General features: G+C 39.1%; 1 pseudogene; it reads left to right on the top strand.

The window, feature by feature from the left end:
• Nucleotides 1-27,860, top strand: part of LOC121318804 — a 42,466-nt pseudogene that overhangs the window by 10,262 nt on the left and 4,344 nt on the right.

Genomic DNA, 27,860 nt, shown 5'->3' with positions numbered 1-27,860 from the left:
TTAGCCATTATACCTGATGATATAATTAACTGTTGTGGCATTTCTTTCCAAAGACCAGGCCAGTTATCTAGGACAGTATTCATTTATTTGGGGAAAGTGTCTCCAATCTGGCATTTGCTTTGGATACCAGTAGATTATTTAAAATGTTATTACTAGAACATAAGCAAGTTGATTCAAATTACATTTCCCTTTAAAAAAAACAAACAAACAAAAAACCTGCCTCTTACCTTGTTCTTTGTTATTTATTACAATTGTTCAAATATATGTTTATTTAGTTTTAGTTTTAGTTGCCTGCCATGGACATATACAACATCGGATAGATCACACCAGAGTTTCTTTGTAGAAATGAGCCAGAGGCATCTAATGGTCTGTAACTGTGGATCAAGTTTCCTTTTGTATTGCTGTAGTGCATAGCAGTGCACTTGATGGTGCTAATATAAATACCCCTGGGAGTGAGAAAAGGTGAAAGCAGTGAGGTTGTTGGTTCATCAGCATCTGTAATGGTCAATAATGGACAAACTTAGAACCAAAGATCCAAAGTAGAACCGAAGAATTGTGCCACATCTAAGGATGTGATTTTGTGTCACTGCATAGACTTGCTGCAAACTTTGCTTAGAAGACAGGTATCTATTGCTATTCCCAATAACTGTTGTATTTAATATCGTATGCGTTTTTTACTTTTCCTGTTTCAATGTTTTTCAGCTGTCAGACACAGATCAGGACCCTGAGCTGCTTGCTTTAAAGGGCAGTGTTTATTTACAGAGGGGGCTGGTTGACCAGGCACTCCAGGTAAGTTATTCGTGTCTGTCACATTTGTGGTAGGATGCACAGGAGCATGGCTTCTGGAACATAAGAACATAAGAACATAAGAAAGTTTACAAACGAGAGGAGGCCATTCGGCCCATCTTGCTCGTTTGGTTGTTAGTAGCTTATTGATCCCAAAATCTCATCAAGCAGCTTCTTGAAGGATCCCAGGGTGTCAGCTTCAACAACATTACTGGGGAGTTGATTCCAGACCCTCACAATTCTCTGTGTAAAAAAGTGTCTCCTATTTTCTGTTCTGAATGCCCCTTTTTCTAAACTCCATTTGTGACCCCTGGTCCTTGTTTCTTTTTTCAGGCTGAAAAAGTCCCTTGGGTCGACACTGTCAATACCTTTTAGAATTTTGAATGCTTGAATTAGGTCGCCACGTAGTCTTCTTTGTTCAAGACTGAACAGATTCAATTCTTTTAGCCTGTCTGCATATGACATGCCTTTTAAGCCCGGAATAATTCTGGTCGCTCTTCTTTGCACTCTTTCTAGAGCAGCAATATCTTTTTTATAGCGAGGTGACTAGAACGGAACACAATATTCAAGATGAGGTCTTACTAGTGCATTGTACAGTTTTAACATTACTTCCCTTGATTTAAATTCAACACTTTTCACAATGTATCCGAGCATCTTGTTAGCCTTTGTTATAGCTTCCCCACATTGTCTAGATGAAGACATTTCTGAGTCAACAAAAACTCCTAGGTCTTTTTCATAGATTCCTTCTCCAATTTCAATATCTCCCATATGATATTTATAATGTACATTTTTATTTCCTGCGTGCATTACCTTACACTTTTCTCTATTAAATGTCATTTGCCATGTGTCTGCCCAGTTCTGAATCTTGTCTAGATCATTTTGAATGACCTTTGCTGCTGCAACAGTGTTTGCCACTCCTCCTACTTTTGTGTCGTCTGCAAATTTAACAAGTTTGCTTACTATACCAGAGACCACCTTGGATTCTGATCTCCCGTAGAGCCTCCACAGAACACCAGGGCTATGTTTCCCTAATTAACACACCGCTGCCAAATACCAAAGTGGCTTAATGAGAGAACTACTTGTGATTGCTAATCACCACTATGATAAGTGAATGCACTAACATGTATAATGATCTGAATTGCAGGTGGCCACTGATCTTCTGTCTTCCCACCCAAATCAACCAGAGGCACACGCTCTCAGGGGCCGTATTCACATCACCCAGGAAGAATATGTCCAGGCAGAACAGAGGTAGGGAAACTTGATATGGCCTCCCAAGCCCCAGACTATTAGAGGGCATGTCCTCAGAACCACTAGGACAGAAGTTTCCAGAAAGCTATTGAAGCAAATCCTACCTTGGGGGAGTATTACTACTGCCTTGGACTGGTTTACTAGCTCATGGGAGAAGAGACCAGGAGAGACGAGACCAAAGCGCATTCCCATCTACTCAGGGTGAGATTGTGTAACCGTGCTTGACTGCTCCAGGGAGAGGTACTCTCAGCGAGCACCAGTGAAGTAAACTCTTATGCTAGATTTCCTCAGAGTTTACTGCCACATAATGGTCAAAATAATCACTATTTAAACTAGTGCATCGATTCCCTGGATTCGTTTTATACTTGTGATAATCACTGCTGACAGAATGTAATGTACGTTTCACCAGTGCTGGTGTTTCCTGTGTGATCTTTAGCATAATTGTACATAAACAACATGATTGCTTTTATTAGACTTAGAAGATTTACACACTTGAAGGTTCTTTTAAAGAGAAACTTGGTATGGGTGAGAAAAGTGTCATCCTAAATAGAGTTCTTGTTTAGATTAATATTGTTTCATTTTCTGTTTCGGTTGTCTCATGCCTGTGGTACATCCGTTACCATTAACACGTACCCCAGCAACAGCCGTTGCGGATGTAAGACATACCACTCTTGTTCTACGTAGTATTTCTTATGGAGGTTTTTCTTGCATCTGCTAGAGAGAGTGTTATTTGGGGTCAAGTTAATAGTTAACTGTGGTGAACCAATGTACTCGGAGGTTCTACATGGGTTTCAGAAGTCTCTGGGACGTGATGACTGAAACAGAAAAGGGTGAATATAAACAACAGGAAGAATGACTTGGTTAATTAGATAGATCATTCTGATATTCCCATACCTTCGTTGCTGTTTGGTTCACTTTGGCTTATTGTCTGATCGTAAATACTGACTTCTTTTAAAATCTTTGTTAACATTAAAATAAAAAAACAAAACACTGGTCCTTTTGTTTTTCAGGCAGCCAATCTGGATGTGTACCTAGGGGCAGTGTTCCGCTACCTGGGTCACTACTATAGAGGCGCATTGTCCAGGACAAGGGCCGAGCTTGAGGCAGCTACAAGAAAGCCTTTGACCTGGACAGGAACGAAGCAGGGTCTGGAGCCGCGGCTGTGGATCTCAGCATGTAACTGGGAGACATGGTAACTATACCTGCAGTCCGGCCCTACGGGAGTGAGGGGTTTACTTCTAAAAAATACCAGTGGCAGTAAGACTTTCCTGTAGTCCGGCTGTACGGGAGTGAGGGGTTTACTTCTAAAAAAAAAAAAAAAAAAAAAAAAAAAAAAATACCAGGGGCAGTAAGACTTATATTTCAGCGATATAAGACCGATTAATATATTTTGGATCTTTATGGTCTTCACAAACCACAAAATATTACAGGATACTTATGCAATTACCTTGTAATGTTTCTTTTATAAATGAGCAACAGTACTTGAGACCAAATGAGCTTCCTGCAAACATGCAATGTCAGCCTTCCTTTTTAAAAGATAATCTGAGCACTGTGCTCTTTTTGCAGGATGATTGGCCTCTGGCAAAATTCAGGATTAACACTACCCTGTTCAAAAATACAGATACAGATCAGGGAGAATGAACGAGTAAAGGACGTAGCACTCAGAGAGCAAGAAAATATGACATGGAGAAAGATTCCTGACTTGGCACTCATCATATAGCAATATCCCATAGGACAGCAGCATAGTAAGAGTTTGTAAAGGATCTTGTAACAATACGTGGTGCACAAGAGGTAGCAACAAACTGGCCAGAAAGGGTTAATAAATATGGTGCGTGGCAGTGCACTGATTCTTGTATTGTGGTTCTTTCTTTCGAAGGAGTCTGCCCTGGCTATCCTGAGAACAGTGACGGAGCAGGCAAGCGCAGGGACAGCAAAGTGGGCTTGGCTGAGGCGGGGTTTGTACAACCTGAAGATGAGCCAGCATTCCCAGGCAATTGCTGAGTAAGAGAGCTCCCATAGTCCTACTTGGTGTTACACTGGGATGTGACTGCTTGGTGTCCATTTAGTAAGAGAGTTCCCACAGTCATACTCTGTGTTACACTGGCATCTGGCTGCTTGGTGTCCATTTAGTAAGAGATCTCCCACAGTCGTACTCTGTGTTATACTGGAATCTGACTGCTTGGTGTCATTTAGTGAAATAATACACTAAGTAACTATACAAAAAATAAAAACACACACACACACATTTTGGACTGTTCCGGGAGGGAGGTTTGTTTTAAACTGGCTTAGTATTTTTCTACACGATTCCTGTGGAAGATTGGTGAAATTCTGAGGTTGTTATTTCCTCCACCTGTTCCCATGTAATGAAATCTCCTACCTCTTCCAACGTCTCTTTCTTCCAGTTTGCAAGCCGCCCTAAGGGCTGACCCAAAGGATTCGATCTTCTGGGAGTGTCTGGGAGAAGCCTACCTGAATAGAAGAGGGTTCACCGCAGGTCTGAAGGCTTTCACCAAAGCAAACGAATTGAATCCAGAATTCATTTACGGCATCTTCCAGATAGCAGCCATCAAGCAAATCCTGGGCAAATACAAAGAGGCTGTCACTGAGTACATGCAGACTATCCAGAAGAGAGATGACTATGTCCCTGCATTTAAAGGTAGGGAACACAATTAAGATTTGCAATGACCAATATCTAATAAAATCACTTTTTCTGTGGGGAAGAAATTACTGGTGCACACCCCTTGTGGTCATTTTTATTCGGACCAAGTTGAAATATCCCCTTGTTCAGGCTTGCTTATGTAGACCCAAAAGTAAAACATGCTGGTGACTTAATTAAACATAGTTATATAGGCAGAAACAGTAATATACGATTAATGATGTTGATTTAATGCTAGCGCATCATTATTACTGATTTAATCAATAATTGCCACCAAGCTCTGAAAATAACCTGCATATGAGGAGCAGAGGAGACTTATTAATCTGTCGGTGCCTGCTAGCAAGGCTGTCGTTACTTATTTTAATGAGCAACTCTGAAGGTAAGCTGTTTACTATTTTTATAACAATGATTTTTCAATAGTGAAAATTGTACATACCTTTTAAATGTGAAGGTATTGATGAATCTGTTCCATACTATAGTGCCAGATAGGCAAGTACCAAAATATCACCTAGAGTTTAATCTCTGTAGCTAAGGTTTGAATGTACAGTAAGTAGAGTAGTTTCTTTAAACCCAGTTTCTTCATGTCTTTACATTGCACAGCACACGTTGTGGTATACATTTACATAAGAGTAAGTTCCAGTTAAGGTGACCTTTCCTCATGCCATCTTAGATCTTATTATATTCCTCCTCGGGGTCTGTTACTATACATATCTAAAGTACTCTTGAATATTTGCTTTGATGGAAGGATGATTCAATTCTCCCATTACCACGGAAACTTACAAGTCGTACACTTACAATTTCTTAACGCATCTTTTTTGTAATTGAAATTTTTTACAGGTATAGGCAAGTGCTATCTTTCCATGGCCCGAAGAGCAATTAAAGATTATCTGGATGGAAGAGCTGTGGACTATCTGGAACAAGCCATCGAGTCCCTTTCAGGTAAGTGTAGTGCGAGTTGAAGGAGGCTCCATTTAGATGTGTGCTGCAGCTTGAACAGTACAGTCTTATGCTCTTAGTCATGAGCTCTGTTAAGGGTTCTTATGTGTTTCGTTACAGAGCTGTCCAGCACCGTCCAGACCTGTTCTGTCTGTGGAAGCTGCCTGGAGACGCCTGCACCACCGTACACACCTGTGGCAAAGTGGTGAATACGTGCAGGTGAGTGCAGGCGAGTGCAGGCGAGTGCAGTGCAGAGTGGATAAATGACACAGACGATGATATACAGGTGCAAGGGTGTTTATTAAATGAATTCAATGTCCAGAGCCTTATAGCAAACCTGCAAATAATAATAATGTTGGAAGTGGTACAGCGGCGTGTATCACTTCTAATTTATAATCCCACGGCTTTGACCCGTAACCCAAAGTCCAGTTCTTTCACCCACACAAAACACAAAACACAGACACAATTCCGACAGTGCGTGATTTTAGTGCTCGTGGTGCAAAGAGACGGTTCCTGTAGTGGAAAGGTGAGTGGTGATATCCGTGTTTTACGCTGGCCTGTGGCTGCAGCTCCAGATCGTGCTCAGTAGTCTTAGTGAAAACAACACAAGATAAACAGTGTTAATACACAAACAAGCAGGACACTCACGGTTTCGGTATACAAACGGGCTCCTTCTGGGTTATTTAGCGTAATCATCTGAAAAGGAACAGATCACAAAGCCACGCCCCCCTATTTAGACCCTCGCCCATGACCCCTAGGTTAACGAGTGCATCCGCTCCTCCAATCCTCAGATGTCACACCGTTTACCGTCCGGGTCAGTGAGCTTGGGTGGCGTAGCTCCGCCCCTTTCCTAAATGTCCGACTTCCACCTACCCTTCGGAATAAATTGTCTTGCCATTTGTTTAAGGTTACTCTGTTCCTTCTTTCTAGTGCCCTCACCGGTCGGGAAGGAGATCTAACACCAAGCGTCATTCGATCTCTGTCACAACACCATATCCCCCTCAAGAGGAAATGTCACAGTTTGGGGCCCTCTTAGTGAGCGGAACCCAACCAGCCAAAAACAGACCTTGAACAAATTTGAAGTCCTGAGTCTAGGAGGATGGTGAGCTCAAAACTGAAAGTGCTGTTAACAGAACCCTGTGTGTAGTAATGTTTTTGTTTAATTATTTTGCTAAGTACAGGACAGTAAAGGTAACAGCCGTATACAGTACAAACCTTTTTTTCTTCTAGCTGTGTACATTGATCTTTTTCACGTGGTGACTGACATTGTAGCATAAGAATGTTGTTGGTATTAGTGCCACACTGAAAATATGGCTGGTTATATTTTATTTATTTCAAATCTGCCCACACTAAGTTATGGTAAGTGAGGGGTAGATGAAATAAGACCAATGCTGTTATGACAAGCTTTAGCAGAGGTGGGGTGGGGTTCACAAGTTGAAAGAGGCATTATGTTACATAAGGTTGAGAACAAATCCAAACCTAATTGCTCTGTGTCCCTTTTAGACACTTTTCTGTTGAAGCTAATTTTCATTGTTATGTCGCCACAATTTGAACTTCATATTTTCAATGACGGCGTTTACGTGGACAAGTCATGACCGTTTTCCTCACAATGTTTTTGCCGTAGCTGTTCTGATTTAGGAAAACAAAGTCGTCCGTACCAATGCAGATTACTCAATTCATAGTCATTTAGGGGCAGGAATATTTAAATATCCATGTCTGCGTAGTTAATAGGAAAAGAACGACTCTGAAAATTGTGAGGAGAGCTTCATGCGTTGCCATGAACAAGAGAAAATAATTAACTTGTTATCGCGCACATTCCGAATTATCACGCATTACTTGTTTGAGTCTCGTTATCTTTCGCAAACACCCACACGCACCCTCCCCCCACACACACACAAGTATATAAAATAAAACTTCCACTAAGTACAAGTTTTACTACTTCAAGAAAGGATATGTGTAACATCTAAAGGTTTTATTTAGCTATAAAGTATGTGGTAAATGTAGGAACACTGGGGGTTACACTACAATATAATAAAAAACGGTATGATCATTAGGCCTATATGAATATAAGATTGAGAACAGGGGGATATATAAAAGTTTAAGGTTTCTGAGCTGCTTCATGCACTGGCAGTTCCATAGGAGGAGTACCAGGCTGAGCATCCTAATGTTCCTGTACACATCTGCCGGTCCCTACGCCCTGCCTCTTCTCCGAGAAGCTAATGACTGCTGGTCTGCAGCTACGGTAGAAGTGCTGGGCGCAGAATCCGCTTAATACACACACACACACACACACATTATAATGAAACGTGGATGTCTTGTAATATTATAAACATTCAAACAAAAATCTTTATTTAAAGCAATACGGTACATTTATGTTGTTTTGTTAACTATATCCATTACTTACTGCACAATATTCCAATTGATGCTAACAATTCATTCCAGTTCTGTGTGGTGTAAGAGGAGGTGGAGCTCTGTTGTTCCTGGGACATCTTAAAAGAATTATAGAAAGACTACTACTACTACTACTACTACTACTACTAATAATAATAATAATAATGAGGCTAAAAGTTTGGTTAGTTGTGCTTAACAACATGCATTTATATAAACATTAATAATAGGCTATACGAGAGGTTTAGGTTTGAAGTGTCTTTTCTGTTCTTTATTGTGTGTGTGTGTGTGTGTGTGTGTGTGTGTGTGTGTGTGATTTGGTACGGCTTTGCTGAGGATTAAAGTGAGAGTCCGCTACTTTAGTGGGATATTGACAGATGAAATCTCGTGAGACACAGGCACGATTCCTGCTCCGGTTTGCATGGGTTTTTACAGCTATTTTTATTGTGAGAAAGCGATTGACCATGCCCTTAAAGTCGCGCTGACCAAAAGATGTTCTTATGCTGTTTCACAGTGTATTTGCGTGACAGCATCACACAGTCATGACTGTAGAGTTGATTTTCACATGCATGTAAACCCAGCCAATGTTATTGAAGATAACCAGTGTTGTCAAGTAAATATTAATAGTTTAACTGCCACGTTTACTTGACATTTGGCCATATGAATGATATGGGCCGTACACAGTACTGTTTTAACAATTGTTGCATAGCTGTTTTCTGTGATTTCTTCAGTGGAATTCCATTTGTCTAGCACAAATTGACCATTTTACAACCACATTATTGACAGCTTACAGTTCTGGTTTATGTTTATTTTGCATTTGTGTAATAAATTAAAACAGGAAAGGAAGTTGAGCAAATTCAGTGCTGGACAATTAAGATTTGACTTGTATTTCAAAAGTAAGCAAGTCTGCTTTCAGAGGAAGAAATACAGACGTGTTCTTCTGAAGAACAGATTTATGTGCAATTTAAAATAAATTGACAGGGTGATTTTTTTTACGAAGAGGTGGCCTCTATTCATCTTTTCATCTCTATTGAACACGAGGAAGGTCTTGAAGATGAGGTCTTACTAATGCATTGTACAGTTTTAACATTCAACACTTCTCACAATATATCCGAGAATTTTGTTGGACTTTTTTTTATAGCTTCCCCACATTGTCTAGATGAAGACATTTCTGAGTCAACCAGAACTCCTAGGTCTTTTTCATAGATTCCTTCTTCAATTTCAGCATCTCCCATATGCTATTTACAATGCACATTTTTATCTCCTGCGTGCAGTACCTTACACTTTTCTCTATTAAATTTTAAATGACCTTTACAGCTGCAACAGTGTTTGCCACTCCGCCTGTTTTTGTGTCGTCTGAAAATTTAACAAGTTTGTGTACTATAACGGAATCTAAATCATTAATGTAGATTAGGAATAGCAGAGGACCTAATACTGATCCCTGTGGTACTCCACTGGTTACCTCACTCCATTCTGCGGTTTTACAGTTTCCTGTTGGGATTAAGAGTCCTCTTTTGCTGCTTTTTTGTTTTTAGATTTTTTCAATTCTGTTTTAATTAATAATTGTATTTATTAATTTAACAGGTGCTATGGACGAGCTCTGAAACTTATGCCAGAATCTGCTAATCTCTGGTGTGACCTTGGAATAAACTATTACTGTCAGACACAGCATCTCATGACAGAGGGGAAGGAGAACAAAACCCCTGAGCTACTCGAGAAATCTTTACAGGTGAACTGTGAAGCACTTCCTGATTGCACCTGTCCTTTTTTACATTATTCACACCTCCTAAATCATGCATGGTCAACACCTGCTGAAAAAGTGATTTACCAGTTATTGAGTATCTGGGAAGGCGGTCTGCCTGTTTTTGCATGTGCACTTATGTTACATGTACTGTACGTATATATTTTTACTATCTGCAGAACAGCTTATCCAATTGTGATAAACTGTAGTTTGACATTGTTTCCACAAGCTGTGAAAGCATCAGAATCTGGGGGTATATGAAGAAACCTGTCAGAACGTATGTCCTACTCTCACATTAATGTGTCCTTTACAGAGGAGAAACTTTTATTGACTTGTTCTCTAATTGTGTATTTATAGTCGTGTGTTCCTGTGCTCCCCATTTTTATTTTACTGACTTCCTGTGCTTTTTATTCCCCACTTCTTACAGTAGCTTTTAGTTCCTGTATACTCCAAATCAATTCAAAATGTTCTGTGGAAATTTTAAAATCGCCAACACTTTTTTTTTATTATTATTGCTCCATAGTGTCTCAAAAAAGCAGTGATGCTGGACAGTAGGAATCTTTTGTATTGGAATGTGCTTGGAGTGGTTGCCATGTGTAAGTAAGTATTTGGGAAATCAGTACAATGTCTGCATGAAAGTCAATGGGTGTCACTTAAGAATTGTCAAAGTGCTGCACAAATCTGTAGTGCATTTTTTGGGGGTCACTGTTTTGGTTTAGATGCTGCATTTGGTATAAAGAATGCCAAACAAGATTTTTAAAAAGTTCTCTTTTTAGGGTTAAAGAATACACACAGGAGCCCCTTTTAAAATATAAAGTTAGCGATCAGGTAGCTAGTGTTCTAGTGATGCTGAGGTCCACAGTAATGACATAAAGAATTATATCACTTTGCACCCTGTCATGGAGACCGGTGGTGTTGATAAGCTTGGTTATTAAAGTTATCCAATCACTGTGGTTCGTTTAGAATAATAAAACTGTATTTTTTATCTCCAGGTATTGAAAACTTGGCTCTTGCCCAACACTCATTCATCAAATCCATACAGGCTGAAGCAAACGTGAGTATTGTAAAAATACAGAAGGGGCTGATGAGATCTGCTTTAGTGTTAATTTCAATAGATTTGATTCCTGTATGTCACACATACAATGTTAGTCCCCAGAGACTGAAAATGAGTAAAATACCTGGATTGGCCCATGAAAAAGGCTGTTTGCTTGAAGAACTGAGGCAATGGACAGAACGTCTTTCCTGTGTCTTTCCTCTAAGTCTTTTTGACTGATTCTTTTAAAATAAACTTGTGTTGTTTTTAATTGAAATGTTCATTAGCGGTACTTGTTAATGGGGGCATTATTCTAATACAGATTTTTATTTTTCTGCTGTATGTTCTGGAAACTAGGAAAACCAACCAAAAACGTTTCATACATTTTTCTTGCATTGTTGATCCTGAAGACACAAGTTACTTATTCCTGAGTTTGCCAACATTATCTTTATCTACTGAAACCTGTCATGTGTAATGTAGCCCCGTGGCAGGGAGATGTATGGTACTGACACACTTTGTTGTTGTTCCTGTTTTCAGAATGTATTGGCTTGGACAAACCTAGGCAGTTTATATCTCAAGAATGAAAATATTGACGTAAGTATTCAAAGTTTTAGAGCATATTAGAGATTCACATTTAAAGTCCCAGCTCAGCCTAAAAGAAATCCTTATAAACGTTTACCACAGTATTTTTGCACTTTTCTAATGGTTATACTCTGCATTTACCAGAGTTTACCCTGGTTTGCCATGCTTTTTGAATATGCTTTACCATACCTCTCTGTGCTTTTACAATGGGCACAAGTTAGTTCACTACCATATGGCACATTGCAACTGCTGATGGTATTTGCATAACGTCCAGTCAGCTTGACTTATTAAATGCTGTACTGACGGAGCCTGTGTTGTTGTTTTCCAGCTTGCTCATGAAGCCTTTAAGATAGCCCAGTCAGTCTTAACACTCAGTCGGGACACCCCCCCCGACACCGCCTGCAGAACGTGCCACTTGGGGGGGGGGGGGGGTGTTTAAAATTAGACATCAGAACATTGAGCCCTATTCACAAAAATTGGAGGTTTGACTATAGGGCCCTTACAAACCTAAAACAAACTCATTTTTGTCCACTTTTGGCCGTTCATTAGGTGGTATGTGGAGTCTTTTTGTCTATCTGATCATGTTTATCTGTGTATGCAGTATATCTTGTGTGTGTTTCAGTTTGGAGCACTGCATTGCGTCCCATCTCGGTGGACCTCACAGTACTGGCTATACTAGAGCTTTTAGGTCAGCAGGAAGTGAATTCCCTCATGTCTTCATGTTGTGTTTCTTTTTATACAGGCCCATATTGCAGAGGCGGTTGGCAGCTATGAAACAATGGATCTGTTCAGGCACACCACATTAGAGCTCAGCATCCATGTAAATGTAAGGGCCTAGGGTGGATCTGTACTCTTTAACGTGTTCGATCAACTAAATAGTACAGGATCAATGTTTATCTCGTGGATTTCCTTCAGTCATTTAAAAAAATATATACAAGTTTTTTAGAATTTTTTTTTTTTTTTTACAAGACTTTGAAATAACATATATGCATTATAATGTATGATAGCTAGAAAACATGGTACAGTTCTTTCCAGTCTGCAGTGCCAAGGAGATGCAGTGAGGATGATGTTTATCTTACGCCTTGTCATTGATCCCTTCAGCTGTTGCTCTTCTAATGTTCAAATAATCCAGTAATCTTTGTTTGTTTTATTTTTATTTTTTACTTTCCAGACTGAAGGTGTAAAAGGTTATGCCCACTGGGTGTGCTCCACGCTGCTTGATAAAACAAACAGGAATTCAGAGCTTTATCTGTACAACATTGTGCAGATGAATGCTATTACTGCCGCTCAGGTTGCTTTGAGCAAATACACAGGTACTTTCAAATAAAGCAAGCCATGAAAATGACATGGTCTCTTCTACATACTGCCTACCCTCTGCAGATTCAGAGGGGTTTATTACTGAACTTTGCTACAAAATATCTATTAAATACTGTATTTAAAGGGCTACATTATACCATCTACATTTTCAGAATATATCATTTCTAACATGTGTTTTGTGTAATTTTCTATTTCTGATTCTGCTTAGATCATTGGGGAAAAAACTGGACTTTTTTTATACAAAATCACTTTCTCACTATTTCTACTGGAATTGCTAGTAAGCATGGTCAAAAATAAATAAATAGGGATTCTAAGTAGAAACAAAACAATTGAAAATTACAAAGAGCTAATTAAATAATATATTAAACAATGAAGAAATAAAATTAAGAATGTAGCTAAATGTATCCCTTTTATAGGAGGGGATGAGTTTTTGGTCTTTTAGACCAATAATTCCAATAATGTAGTGCACAGCAGAGGTAAGATCCATTACCGCAGTGCACACCAGAGGTAAGATCATCATTACTGCAGTGTACACTAGAGGTAAGACTATCATTACTGCAGTGTACACCAGAGGTAACATCATTACTGCAGTGTTCACTAGAAGTAAGATCATCATTACTGCATTTGTTAATGAGATTCAGTCCGACTTGTATTTCTTAAACACAAAAAGTGTTTTGGTGTACACAGCAGTAATGCGAGTGGAAGCGACAGCGAGTGGGAGAAGTACAGGCGTGGAAAAGTACAGAGCAGTTTAGAAGCAGTAAGGAAAAATTGCATCTTTAATTGCTTTAATCAGAAAACACAGGACATTGGGGAAACACAGCAGCAGCTCAAAGTCAAACAGCTGCGTGTGTTTTTCTGATAACAAACAAGCTGAAACTCGGAGCAGCTGATTCAAATTCAGCGCCGTTCTGAGACACGGGCGAGGGGAGGAGCCAACAGCACAGCAGAACAACGCAGTTAAACTTCCCAGCGACAGCGAGTGGGAGAAGTACAGGCGTGGAAAAGTACAGAGCAGTTTGAAAGCAGGCTGACAGCTGCAGAAGAAACTAAACTTCAAAAAAAAAAAAACTCTCAACATGGTCTTCAAGCCGGTAATCTGTGACACCTGCTTGATGTGGGAAATCTGAGAAAGCCCAGCGGAGCTAAACCAAGTGTGCGTAAAGTGCCGCGCGATCCAGGACTTGCGTAAACTAGTAAGTATGCTAGAAATGGAGCTGGAAGAAGTGCGACAGCAACAGGATCTTGAGGAACTGGCACACCCACAGTTCATGGAAGTCTGCATCACCCCTAACAAACTGAAAGCCACCAGGGAGATAGAAGGTCAGAACAGCTGGGTTCAGGTAGGCAGAAGCAGGGAAAAAAAGAAACTTTGTCAAACACAACCACCAGAAATCAAAACAACCAACAAATTTGAGTCACTTCAGAATTTTTGATGAGCAGAACCAACAACAAGAGAACGAAAGGAACAACATCCAGGACCCTATTGACAGTGACCAGACAGCAAAAAGAAGGGAGGTCATGATTGTTGGGGACTCCATATTGAGAAACACAGCAAGTTCAATTCGCAGTTTGGACCCCCTTACTACAACAGTGTGCTGCCTTCCGGGAGCCTCGGTCAAGCACATCACTGAGAACGTGGACAGGCTCCTAGAACGAACAGGAGACGACCCGGTAGTAGTCGTCCACATCGGTACAAACAACATTGGAAGAGACAGACCAAAATCCCTGCAAAACAAATTCAGAGAGCTAGGAAGGAAATTAAAAGAGAAAACCAAAACTGTGATATTTTCTGGTATACTACCGGCACCTTGCAAAGGACCATATGGACAGCTGGAAATAATTAGTCAAAACGCATGGCTCAAGACGTGGTGCACACGGGAAGGCGTCACCTATCTTGATCATTGGACCACATTCTACAACGAGGACTATCTGTATAGACGGGACGGACTGCACTTAAATAACAAGGGAACCAGTCTACTTGGAGAAAAGATCCTCGAGCAGGTTCAGAAGCATTTAAACTAGAAAGGAAGGGGGGAGAAATCAACAAAAAAACAGAAGGGAGACCGCATCAAAACAAGAACAACAACTCAGGTAAGACAACCATTAAATGTATTTATCTAAATGCTAGAAGTATCAGAAACAAAATTCTAGAACTTGAAGCTACTGCACTAACAAGTAACTATGATGTGATAGGTGTTACAGAAACTTGGTTGTCTGAGAGTGATGGGGACGAATATAATATTTGTGGGTATACACTGTATAGGAAAGACAGGCAGGACAGAAGAGGAGGAGGGGTAGCGCTATACATAAGAAACAGTCTTGAAGCCCAGGTGTTAAACCTGGACAAAGAAAATAAAGCCGAATCAATATGGGTCAGAATAACGGACAAAAATTCAAAGGGCATAATAATAGGAGCATGCTATAGACCGCCAGATTCAGACGGTGAGCAAAATAATCTGTTATACAATGACATTAGAAATGCGTGTAGCAAAGGAGAAGCCATACTAATGGGGGATTTCAACTTCCCCCATATAAAATGGGAAAACCCGGTGGGTAGCACGAAGGATGAAATTGAAATGGTGGAAATGACAAATGACTGCTTCCTAACACAATTTGTCAAGGCACCGACTAGAGGGGAGGCATGCCTTGATTTAGTCTTTTCAAATAACGAAGATAGAATAACTAAAACAGAGGTCAGAGAACCACTGGCAAACTCAGCCCACAACATGGTCTCATTTGAAGTGTTTTTTAAAACCCCAAAAGTAATGACTAAAGCTAAGGTTTACAATTTTAGAAAAGCAAACTATGAAGGTATGAAACAGAGACTAACAGAAGTAGATTGGAGTAAAATAGAGAAAACATCCACAGAAGAAGGATGGTTGTTCTTCAAAAATGTAGTACTAGAGGCGCAAAACAATTACATCCCTAAAGTAGACACATCTAAATGTAAAACTAAATTGCCAAAATGGTTTAATAGATCAATTAAAAAAAAATATTCAGCGAAAAAAGGCACTTTATAGAGCATTAAAAAAGGACCAAAAAGAAAGTACGCAGAAAGAGTACACGGAACTGCAAACACAAGTCAAGAAGGAAGTTAGAAATGGCAAGAGAGAAATAGAAATGAACATTGCTAAGGGAGCTAAAACCAATTCCAAAATGTTTTTCCAATATTACAACAGCAAGAGAACATTCAAAGAGGAGATTAAATGTTTAAGAGATACAAATGGCAAAATCGTAGATGAAGAAAAAAAAATAGCAAATATATTAAATGATTACTTTTCACAAGTTTTTACAAAGGAAGATACTGACAACATGCCCCACATGTCATCCAGTTCCTATCCAGTTTTAAATAACTTTAGCATAACTGAGGCAGAAGTGTTAAAGGGACTAGGAGCTCTTAAAATAAACAAATCCCCTGGGCCGGATGAGGTCCTCCTAGTAGTACTCGAAGAAATGAAAGAACTAATTTACAAACCGCTAATCAAGATCATGCAGCAGTCTCTTGACACAGGGGTGGTACCGACAGATTGGAAAATTGCAAATGTAATACCGATCCACAAAAAGGGAAACAAAACTGAACCAGGTAACTACAGACCAGTAAGCCTGACTTCTATTATATGCAAACTTATGGAAACTATAATAAGATCCAAAATGGACAATTACCTATATGGTAACAGGGTCCTGGGAGACAGTCAACATGGTTTTAGGAAAGGGAGATCGTGTCTAACTAACTTGCTTGATTTTTTTGAGGATGCAACATCGATAATGGATCGATTTCCAGAAAGCTTTTCACAAAGTCCCGCACAAAAGATTAATTCTCAAACTGAACGCAGTTGGGATTCAAGGAAACACATGGATTAACATGTAGAAAACAGAAAGTACTGATTAGAGGAAAAACCTCAGAATGGAGTGTGGTAACCAGTGGTGTACCACAGGGATCCTCTGCTATTCCTAATCTACATTAATGATTTAGATTCTGGTATAGTAAGCAAACTTGTTAAATTTGCAGACGGCACAAAAGTAGGAGGAGTGGCAAACACTGTTGTAGCAGCAAAGGTCATTCAAAATGATCTAGACAAGATTCAGAACTGGGCAGACACATGGCAAATGACATTTAATAGAGAAAAGTGTAAGGTACTGCACGCAGGAAATAAAAATGTACATTATAAATATCATATGGGAGATACTGAAATTGGAGAAGGAATCTATGAAAAAGACCTAGGAGTTTTTGTTGAGTCAGAAATGTCTTCATCTAGACAATGTGGGGAAGCTATAAAAAAGGCTAACAGGATGCTCGGATACATTGTGAAAAGTGTCGAATTTAAATCGGGGGAAGTAATGTTAAAACTGTACAATGCACTAGTAAGACCTCATCTTGAATATTGTGTGCAATTCTGGTCACCTCGCTATAGAAAAGATATTGCTGCTCTAGAAAGAGTGCAAAGAAGAGCGACCAGAATTATTCCGGGCTTAAAAGGCATGTCATATGCAGACAGGCTAAAAGAATTGAATCTGTTCAGTCTTGAACAAAGAAGACTACGTGGTGACCTAATTCAAGCATTCTAAATTCTAAAAGGTATTGGCAGTGTCGACCCAAGGGACTTTTTCAGCCTGAAAAAAGAAACAAGGACCAGGGGTCACAAATGGAGATTAGATAAGCTGCTTGATGAGATTTTGGGATCAATAAGCTACTAACAACCAAACGAGCAAGATGGGCCGAATGGCCTTCTCTCGTTTGTAAACTTTCTTCTTATGCACGACTATGAAGAGACATGTGATAGATACAGCGAACAAGAGGTGGAGTGTGCTGTTGGTATGCAGTGCCTTTTTAAACCTGTTTTACTGTGGGGAAAAAAAACAACTTTTAAACAGCATGTGTGAAAATAAATTGGACCTGACGCACCTGACGGGCGCTGAATAAATGGACCGCTAAGGGTTAAATACGTAATAGTAATTGTAGTGGAGTAATTATAAAACCCCAAACACAGCATTCATATTGGTTCATATTAGTCTTTGTCATGTGGATGGCTATTGTCAAACTCATTGACCTGATCGTTTTCAACATCTTTAACAGCTTGTTCAGTAACAACAATGCACATCTGGATAACTGAAGTAAACTGCAATTCACTTATCAACATGAATGTGCCTCGTTCAACCTTGACCTCTGTACACCGGAAGCAGTTTTACTAAACAAGTATGTTTATGTAAATTTAAAGCAAAATTGCCTGTGTTGATAATTATATATAATAAATGCATTGATTTGTTTATCGGACAACTAAAAAAAATAGCCTTGCATGTTTTTTGCCCTGCCCCAAGTGTACAAGCAAAAATTCTCCGATCGCATTGAAAACCTGTGTTATTCCACAGCAAACTGATTTCTAGGATCCCTGCTCATCACACAGACTGTATTTGTTTTTTGTTTTATGGTGCATTTCAGGTTGATGTATTAAACTGCAGTTTGTTGTTTCTGGCTATTCTGTTAATGACAGCTTTTAAAGTTTCATTGATCAACAAGCAATTACTGAATTCCACTATACCCACAATATCACGTTAAATCTCTTACTAGAATATAATGAAACATCTGGAACTGAATCTATTGCGCCTGGAAGAAAGAAGGATTAAGTGGGGGCTTGATTCAAGCCTAAATCTCAAAAGGAGTTGACAAACATAACCCAAACCAGGACCAGAGGACACATAACCCAAACCAGGACCAGAGGACACATAACCCAAACCAGGACCATTTGGAAATGAAGTGATGACAGACATTGGACAGAGATGGGAGACACTTCTTTACAGAAGAGAGTGGAGGCTTTGGAATGGGTTGACAAGTACATCGTTGATGCTGAACTATTGGGATCCTTAAAGATCTGACGACAACATTTTACGATAAATCGGCTACCAAGAATCAGACAAATGGCACCGATAGGCCAAATGGCCTTCTATTGTCTCTAAATGTTCTTAAGAAGAAACTTTTTTTTTTTTTTTTAAATCTTTGTGCCCTGCAAAGGATTACAAGGGTTTCTATTGAAACTGATATTGCAAGTACACAAGAAACTTTTAAGCTGCCGTGAGACCTGAAGGTTATGACAGGTTTGTGAATGGGGTGTATACAGTGGTAAATTCACCACTCAGCAGGCATGTACTCCCTGGAGAGACTGAATCTATGCAGTTTAAAGGTGACAAAGCTTGCAACATCAAAGTAACCTTTCTTCTTTTTTATACCTCAGCACCACAGGTCAATACGATCAGGCCATCCAAGCCTACACATCCACGCCAGTCACAGAGCTTAGTGACATCACTGGACTTGCCCTGGCTTTCTTCAAGAAGTGTTCTTTACAGGAGAGTGCAAGAGGTAAAGTAAATAGCTGTTATGTAACATGACTGGTAGTGTAGATATTCGATTGTTTTTTTATGTCCAAATGTTCAGGATTGATTTGCTCATTGCTTTCATTGTCTATTGATGGGGCCGTGATTTTTAATAGTATGTTTTCACTAAGTCCTTGCAAATGATTTGCAACTTTAGCTTTTTACCACTATACTGAAAACCTCTGTTGTGAGATATTGTGGCTAGCGTTGGTCTTACTGCAACTCCTTTGTTCCACAATAACAGCTTATGAGAAAGCTTTGTCGGTGGTGACGACTGAAAAGGAGAAGGCTTGCATCCTGACCGCCCTGGCGATGCTGGAGCACAGACAGAACAAAGTGGACGGTGCCAAGACTCTGCTGTTTAAATGGTGAGTGGCCAGCAGGTGGCTTTTAAAGCCACTTCACAAGATTAAAAGCCCTTTCCTGCTGGAAAAAACTGATACCCAGGGCTGCACTGACTGTCTTGTATGATTCTCTTTTTATTAACTAATTCGCAAGCGAAAGAGTGAATGGCCTCATTTTTTCTGCTTTGTGATTTTTGTTTCCCAGCTCTGTTGAAGGAGCCCAGTGTAGAAAGCCTGCAGTCACTGTGCGCACTGGGCGTGGTCAATCGAGGTGCTACCCTAGCTACCGCAGCCCTCAACGAGCTGCTGAAGCGTACAGACCAAAAAGAGGGGGTTCACGAGCACTGTCTCCTCATGTGTGCTACATTCGCCCTGCAGGGGAACAACGTGGCTGTCCAAAGGCAGGCTTCCAAAGCCATCCATAGGTATGTAGAACATTTCTTTTGACTCGCATTCATCTAAGCAGCATCTACCCTCAGCAGTGTGGCTTAACCCAGGTGAAACCTAAGCAACTGTAAACGAGTCTTGGTCCCTGCCCATCCAACTCTTTAAGGTGCCAGAAAAGGTTTTATGTCTTGTTTGTATAGATGAGAAATCCTGAGACCAAGCTGTGGCTATTTATAGTAATGCCATTTCAATCCTGTCTGATTTAGTGCCATTACACTTTTAAGTGTTTGTATGTATTACATAATCAAATGCTATAAAATACAATTCTTAGAAAAGCGTTTTGACGAGAAAGACTTCCCAAGGACATCAGTGTCTTCAGTGTCTTGTATGTAAGCTGACGCAACCCCTTTTTGTCCCTCTTCTAGTAACCCTGGAGATCCTGCACTTTGGGCTCTATTATCAAGATTGGTTCCTCAGTACCACCCCAGAATTGCGAATGTAAGTTTACCTACAATTCCTTGTGTGTCTTAAGGGGTTAAGAAGCTCTGAGCTCATCAGGCACCAAGGAATAAGGGTGACCCTGCAGGAGAGATTGTTGCTTCCCTTCCCTTCCCTGTCTCCTCAGTTACTTTGGGTGTATTGCTGACAGTTTAACACTCAAAACCCAGTGCAAGATCTTGAACAAAACATAACAAAGTTTTTTCTATTTGCCTCCACCATCATTGTATCTAAGGATGGGACGGTATGGTAACCATTAAAAAAATATATATATCTTGGTAACCTTATATCAAGGTATACAGTATATCATGCAAGTTATCAAATAAAGGCTCAAATGAAGAAAGACTAATGAAAATCACTTAAATGACTGTAATTCAAAAAAATAAAACCAACAAAACACACTTCCTTTCATGGAATGATTTAAACATTTGGTATTTAGTATTGTACTATGCCAGATAACTTGGTACGTTTCTTTTTTTTATAAAGACAATCAGCATAATTAAAAAAAAAACAAAAAAAAAACCTAAAGTTGTACACTCTCAGTGTTATACTACAAAAGTATTAAGATCTGTTTGCTCAAAATGACATAGTGCTGTAGTTTGTTAAAACATTTTAACGTATAAAATTAAATAAATAAATAAACAAATAAATAAATAAATGCTTTGTTTAGCTGATGGCAAATAGAATTGGGACAGGTTATTTAAGAGCAGAGATGAGTCGTTTATTTTTTTCAACCGGATAAATAAAATATGCAAAGTATAGCAAAAAAAAGTATTTTAATACTAAAACTTGTTATTGGATTAACATTTATGGCATTGCACAAGTAAGCTTCCAATGATTATTACACATTTTGTAAAAAAAAAAAAAAAAAAAAAAAAAATTCTTCACTTACCTAAGAAAATTGGAATACTGTTACAGCTTGTTTAAACAAAACTACGTTAATAACAAGTAGGATATCCTGCTGCAGTTGCGGGTCTGTGCTAGTTTTGTTTGAGACTGGTTGTGTTCTTACAGCGCAGATTTCCACAGTTCTGCACAGTGCTGCACAGAATCTCGGAGATGCGCTGTAGACGTCACTCAACATCCACAGAAATCTGTGCAGATTCAGCAGAGTCCAGCGCAGCTTTGAAATGTTACTGCGGGAGGCTGGCTGCGGCTGTGAACCAAAGGGACGATGCAAAGATCACGAGTGACTTGCTAATCGTAATGCAAATAACCACTAACACTACTGCTACCACCTTGTTAGTGGAGGCGAATGACATTTCATCATTATACAATGAAGCTGTGAACAACCTTGTCCTCGCTATATTAAATAAATAAATCCACTATTAAAAAAAACCCCATAATGTACTAAATCTGCGATAAGTGATGTATAATTTTACAATAAAGTTAATGTTTATCTATTACATTAAACTGACTGTTGATAATCCAGACAAATATAGCACGTTGAAAATGTGTGCTGAGCTGCAAGGTTTGGAGAAGATATTTCTCTGAAAGATGCGTGTGACGTCAGAAAGACAGCAGCCAAGAGCAGCCGGCACAGCAAGCTCTGGGTAACAGAACACAGCCATTGAAACGTGTGTTCTGTGCCGTTGACCGTTTCTTTCAAAATCATTATGAAAATACAGGCTCAGTTCACAAAAAGACCATCGCTTGATTTTAGAAGAAGCGTGTTTGCAGTTGAAAAAATGCGTTAACCGGTGTATAACCGAATTACAATAATTGCAGTTTAGAATAAAAGAACTTATACACCGGTGCAACGCATACCCTATTTTTTATGGTAGGTACCATCTGCCTGAGCCTTGTTTTTTTTGTCTAGAAAGCTCTGCTTGACTTGAATGTGTTCTTTTTTTTTTTATAGATCTTAAAATATGATTGTTTTGCTGAATGATGGCCTGTTCCTCCTGTATGTCAAGCTGCCCCGAGAGGCGCTTGAGAATAAAATTGAGTGTCTTTTTTATATTTACAGAACCAAGCATATTGAAATGACACGTCCCCTTTCGCATTCACTCTAGACAGTGTTGTACCATAGATTCCATTGAAAGCAAGCATATGCAAAGTAAAGCAGTATAATTAAGCATTGTGTCTGCTGTTTTTTATTCCAGCTAAGTTCTCAATTACTTAATTGAACTAATGTGCTTAATTGGATCTTTTTAATTGTTCTCAGCTCCTAAAAAGTTGCATATTTCAAATTACTTACACAATTGTATAGTTAACTTAATTTCCAACTGTTTAAAAGCTGAAAACAGTTAAAAAGGTATAATTTAAGGTAATGAATAATTAAATTTTCAATTAAGTTATTGAGAACTCAGCTGGAACGAAAACCGGTAGATCCAGGCGTCCCCCAGGACCTGGATTGGGAAACCCTGTGTTAGAAGACTTCATATTTGGCTTCTGTGAAGACCCCTGTACTGTACATTCATTCACATTCATTTTATTATTTAAGCAAATACCTAATAATGTCACTATATAGCTTATAGGTAACATGCAAGCAACACTTGCAGATATTACTGCAAAAGTTTCAGAAGCATGCATTTATAAACTAAAATAGATGTGCTGAGATTCAGTTAGTGTTAGAGGAATGATCAGTTAAATGTTATGGCACAAAATGTTGTTGAAGCTGACACCCTGGGATCCTTCAAGAAGCTGCTTGATGAGATTTTGGGATCAATGAGCTACTAACAACCAAACGAGCAAGATGGGCCGAATGGCCTCCTCTCGTTTGTAAACTTTCTTATGTTCTTAAAAACAAAAAAACAAAAACCATCTCTGTAGTGTGAAACAGCTCAATTAATAGGCCAATGCTGCCCCTTAGTGTACTGTTTTTGAATTGCAGTATAGATTTAGCACAAGTTCACCTTTTGTATACCACTGAGACACAGGTACTGTAGGTACCTGCAGCAGTAAGAGGTTATCCAAATCAAAATTGACTTTTGTGGATGTTTGTTTTGTTTTTTATACTGATAACATTTTATGGAAGTCACCTATAGATTTATAAGAGAACAGCAATTTTATTTTTAAATATATACATTTTATATTTTAAATATATAAAGCCAGCTTGGTTCTTCACTTTTCACACCATGTGGCCTCAGGATTGTATGTGTTAGTACATGTTTTGTGTTCTCATGCCCATGTACACAATTAGTTTGACACCATGAATAATTAAAAGCTGTTAATAACATGGCAAGCAAGTGCGTTGAGCTGCAGTGCCAGCTCACTGTTATCTCTGTTTCTCAGAGGACCGTGGTGCCAGCTCACTGTTCTCTGTGTTTCTCAGAGGACCGCGGTGCCAGCTCACTGTTCTCTGTGTTTCTCAGAGGACCGCGGTGCCAGCTCACTGTTCTCTGTGTTTCTCAGAGGACCGCGGTGCCAGCTCACTGTTCTCTGTGTTGTGTGTTTCTCAGAGGACCCTGTTGTGTGGGCTTCTTTAATGGCTGCCTGTCACACTGCGTGCTATCTGAGCAGCGCAGCACCAAAAAGAGCAGACTTGGAGGAAACATTTATGAAGGCAATCTCAAAGAAGGGTACGTATAAAAATAAATGCATTAAAAAAAAAAAAAAAAAAAAAAGAACATAACTTAGTTCTCCAATAAGCATTTTCATAAAATTTAATAATGCAACATATTTCTAGGGATGTCCCCCCCCCCCCCCCCCCCCCCCCCCCCCCCCCTTTTTTTTTTTTTTTTTAAATCAATTTTGTTATAAACGTTTACCTTGTGTTGAATTCATTTGAAATTCCAAATTTCAAAAAACGCCTTACCGCTGCAACACACTTATCAACCCTGCAACCCGGATCTCTGTTTCCGCTATTAAGCAAACCCCTCTCCTGAACCCTGTAGACGAGCCCAGTCCCTCCTCCTGGCTTCGACAGGTGCCTGACCAGTAGGGGTTGCTGAAGCACTATGAGGTGAACTGTACCGGGTGGATTTTCATGCAGCACTCCCTGTGGGCCCCCAGCCAAGATCGGCAATTTTGGCATGAACAGGGTTTTCTTTGTGTAACGCAAGGGTGGGCAGATGCAATTCCTTTTGTCACGTCTGCTGCGTTTCGCAGATTTTCACGTACTCTTTTTATTCGGTCTTATTTCTTTTCTGTTTACTCTGCACACTTTTAACTCAGGGGAGACGTTAGGAGGACAGAGATGTTATAAACTCCTAGTGGTTTATGTTCGAGCACTGGACGAGCTGTAAGTAAGTCCATATAACCTTTATTTAATCGAAAAGAAAGACTCATTCATTTTAAGTTTATTTTAATGTTTTTAATATTTGGGAAAAAGTAGGTTGATCAGACCTCCAAATTCCAACACATGCAGTCTACAAGCACCCACTTCTATATTTCAGTTTCATTCAATACAACACTCTCTTAAAACCAAAACATAGTTTCAAAACCCTACAGCAGTGCATCCAATACATGTAAGATATAATAATGTTAGTAATATGCTTACCTCCTATTAAAAGGATAAGTAGCGTGAACAAAGGAATCTGGTGGAGATCTGCAAGTGATGGACCACTTCACCCTGTCAAGCAAAGGTCTTGAATGTGGTACCCCTTTGCGAAAAATGTGAGTTTTTATAGGATTCGTCCCCATAGGAATACATGGAGAATCTTTATCAAGTCCAATTCTTATCTCTTTGGCACACAACAGCCTAAAATTTAGAGCCTTGTGCCAACAATTTTTCAAGATACGACACCTGGTCCACACATCCAATCATGATCTCACCCGCTCATTTCTCGACCCCCTCCTCTATCTAAAAAGCTAGGTGAAACAAAGAAAATAATATTATTTTGAATATATGAGTGTTGTCTGAAATATATACAACACTATTAGTTATGATTATATTGATTATATGTATTATTGTCTAATAATATATTCCCTCATGCCATTCTATTCTTCAAATTAGTTTTCCTTCTCTCTTTACAGGTGTGTGCTTAACAGATATTATAGGGAGCTTCCATCTTATGTTTTTCCCAATATAGAGTTTCTCTTCATGGATAATCTATTTGTTTTTTATTTAAGTGTAAGATTGTAAGGTCTCTGTCCTATGAGTTTCCTAATAGCATAAATTCTATTCTTTTTCTTAAAATTACTTTTTAAGCTTCTTATTTTATATTTCAATAAAAATGTCTATGTTGCATCATCATTTTAACTCAGAGTCAAACTAGACAGTTTACTCCCTATAGAACACGATTATTAACTATTTTAAATGCGAACCTATCTTGATGAGAAACAATTTCATGTATATTATTATAACAGGCAGTGTTAAGCATATGGTCTTACACGCACAAATAGTTTATAGTTAAAAGCAAGCATATCAAACCTTATTTCAACATTTAACAACATTTTCTTAGGCTAAAAAGGGTGCTGCAGAAACTTGCATTCAATTCTGGGATTCAAGCCCATCTTGATAAGAAACTGCCTAAAAACTGGCCACTTGTATCAAACTATACCAGCTTCTACTGCATGATTTTATATAAAGAAAATACATAAGTTTCACAATCAAGAATTAAAACAGCATTACGCGTTACTTTTGATTACACACTTACACAATTTTCCAAACTAAAGATTATACAAACAATACAAAGGATTATAACACATATTATTGCATCAATACATTTCATTTTAAATTCTCCAATCCATGTCTGGGGTTTCAGCTCACTCCCAGCAAGACTCCACTTCGGTCTCTGGTTCGACTCGGGCAGGCTCAGCGAACACGATAATAGGCTCTCGAATCCATCGTCTCGCATCACAGGTGTGAGTAGCCATGGCCTTGACTTCGTACCTACAAGACACTTGTACACGCTTAGTAGGGACACCTTCCTCACATTCTAATTTTCCCAGATGTGCCCATTTTAGTAAGTGACCCTTTCACAACTCATGCATTCAATCCTCTTAATATCTTTTTGGGTTTACATTTAAATGAGAGAAAGAAACACCTACAGAATCATTGCATTCAAACAAGATTCTACAGTGTTTAGCCAAATGACTGCATGCCGGACAAAGTCTGAGCCCAGTCACTGATGACTTGCTTTGGCACATATTACATGCACAATTAACAAGAGGATTATGTTTTAATTTATGTGTCAGGGTTACTTCTGCACCATGTACAATAGTTCTGGGTCTGTACACATTGTTACTATACACTTCTTTCTGCTCACACAAGGTCACTTTAGAAGGGAAGCCATTCATTCAGAATACAGTAGGGGGCCAAAAAACTCACTGTTTTTCTTATCAGCAGGCACCTAACTTGTAGTTTGTTTATCATCATTAGTGGGTAAACTCAATACAACTTAATCTGAATCAGTTGATGAACCATGAACCTTAGCTACTGAGATTCTCCATACAAAAGGATTCAGTGTTTTACTGACCTGCCTAGCTGATTCAGCGTTATTTGCGACACTTTCTTTTAAAAGCTGTGCGGTCACCCACATCCACTTCATGGAAGGCATTTGGAAGAAACGCAAACTGAGAGAAACATTGGATTACTCTGCCAGCTCTACTCAACTGAATCAATCCTACTGGAAAGCATAAGATAAAGCAGCTGCTTGGAAGAGATCACCATACAATAAATACAGACCTCCAGTGCCAAGGCAGTGAACCAGCCATGGAAAATACAATATTTTGCCCCAGCCAGGGAACATTGCTTTTCATGAAATTAAGTGAATGCTGGCACTAGCCTGATCTTTTCAATGCAAGTTACACTGCTGAAGGCACTTGCCCAAACGTTTGACTAGGCTGGAGTTTTACCTTTCGATCAAAGTTAGTAACGTTAGGCCATGCAGACTTCATAGTTATTAGCTTCTTAGTCTTTTTTGGAGGGATGTGAGCATTTACTTATTTGTATGTTTCATAGTTTAACTGGAACTGAGAGTGCATTGGCAGTACAGGATTCTAAATGTTGTATGTGAAACCTGTTCATTTATTGCTAAGTCATGCATCAGCGTTAAAATCATAAAGTGCCTCCTGTTTTAAATATATCTTGTACAGGGGGGATTTTACTATGTATGAAGCATACAAACGATGAAGCATTAAAAAATAATCATGCAGTGGTCCCTGAGAAGCTTTTCTCATTACCTTAACTATTTTGTTTCCCATTTTTAGTTAAAGCAGAGGAAAATCATCCTGTTTCCTACTCCCAGTTCCTTGAGAGCTGGGCTCTTCGACAGGCGGTGTCTGGGCTAAAGCAGGCAGGACAGACCTCAGCAGCAGAATCCCTCTGCACCAAGGTATGGGCAATTCTACTGAGTTATTATTGCATCTCCATGCGTCACGCAAGTTGCTAAAGGTTTCAGCAGTTAATGGTGTTTTTTTATTTTTTTATTTTTTTTTTACTTTTACCTGAATGGCAGAGGGTGTGAGTTTACTGACATAGTTGTTTTGTTATGCACTTATCTGTGTTTTATGTTATTATTGTATCTCAACACACTCCACTGCATACAGGAAGTTGAATAAACAGTATGTTATGTTTTGCTGTATGCTTATTTACATATTGTTTGAGTAGCCACCTGGTCTGGTTCTGTTTGGGAAGGTACATGCAAATCTCTTTTTAGTGTAAATCAAATGTAAAAAAATAAACAC

This window comes from Polyodon spathula, chromosome 1 (genome assembly GCF_017654505.1).
Source record: "Polyodon spathula isolate WHYD16114869_AA chromosome 1, ASM1765450v1, whole genome shotgun sequence".
Taxonomy (NCBI): Eukaryota; Metazoa; Chordata; class Actinopteri; order Acipenseriformes; family Polyodontidae; genus Polyodon; species Polyodon spathula.
Note: the sequence above shows the minus strand (reverse complement) of the source record. Positions and strands in the feature narration are given on the sequence as shown.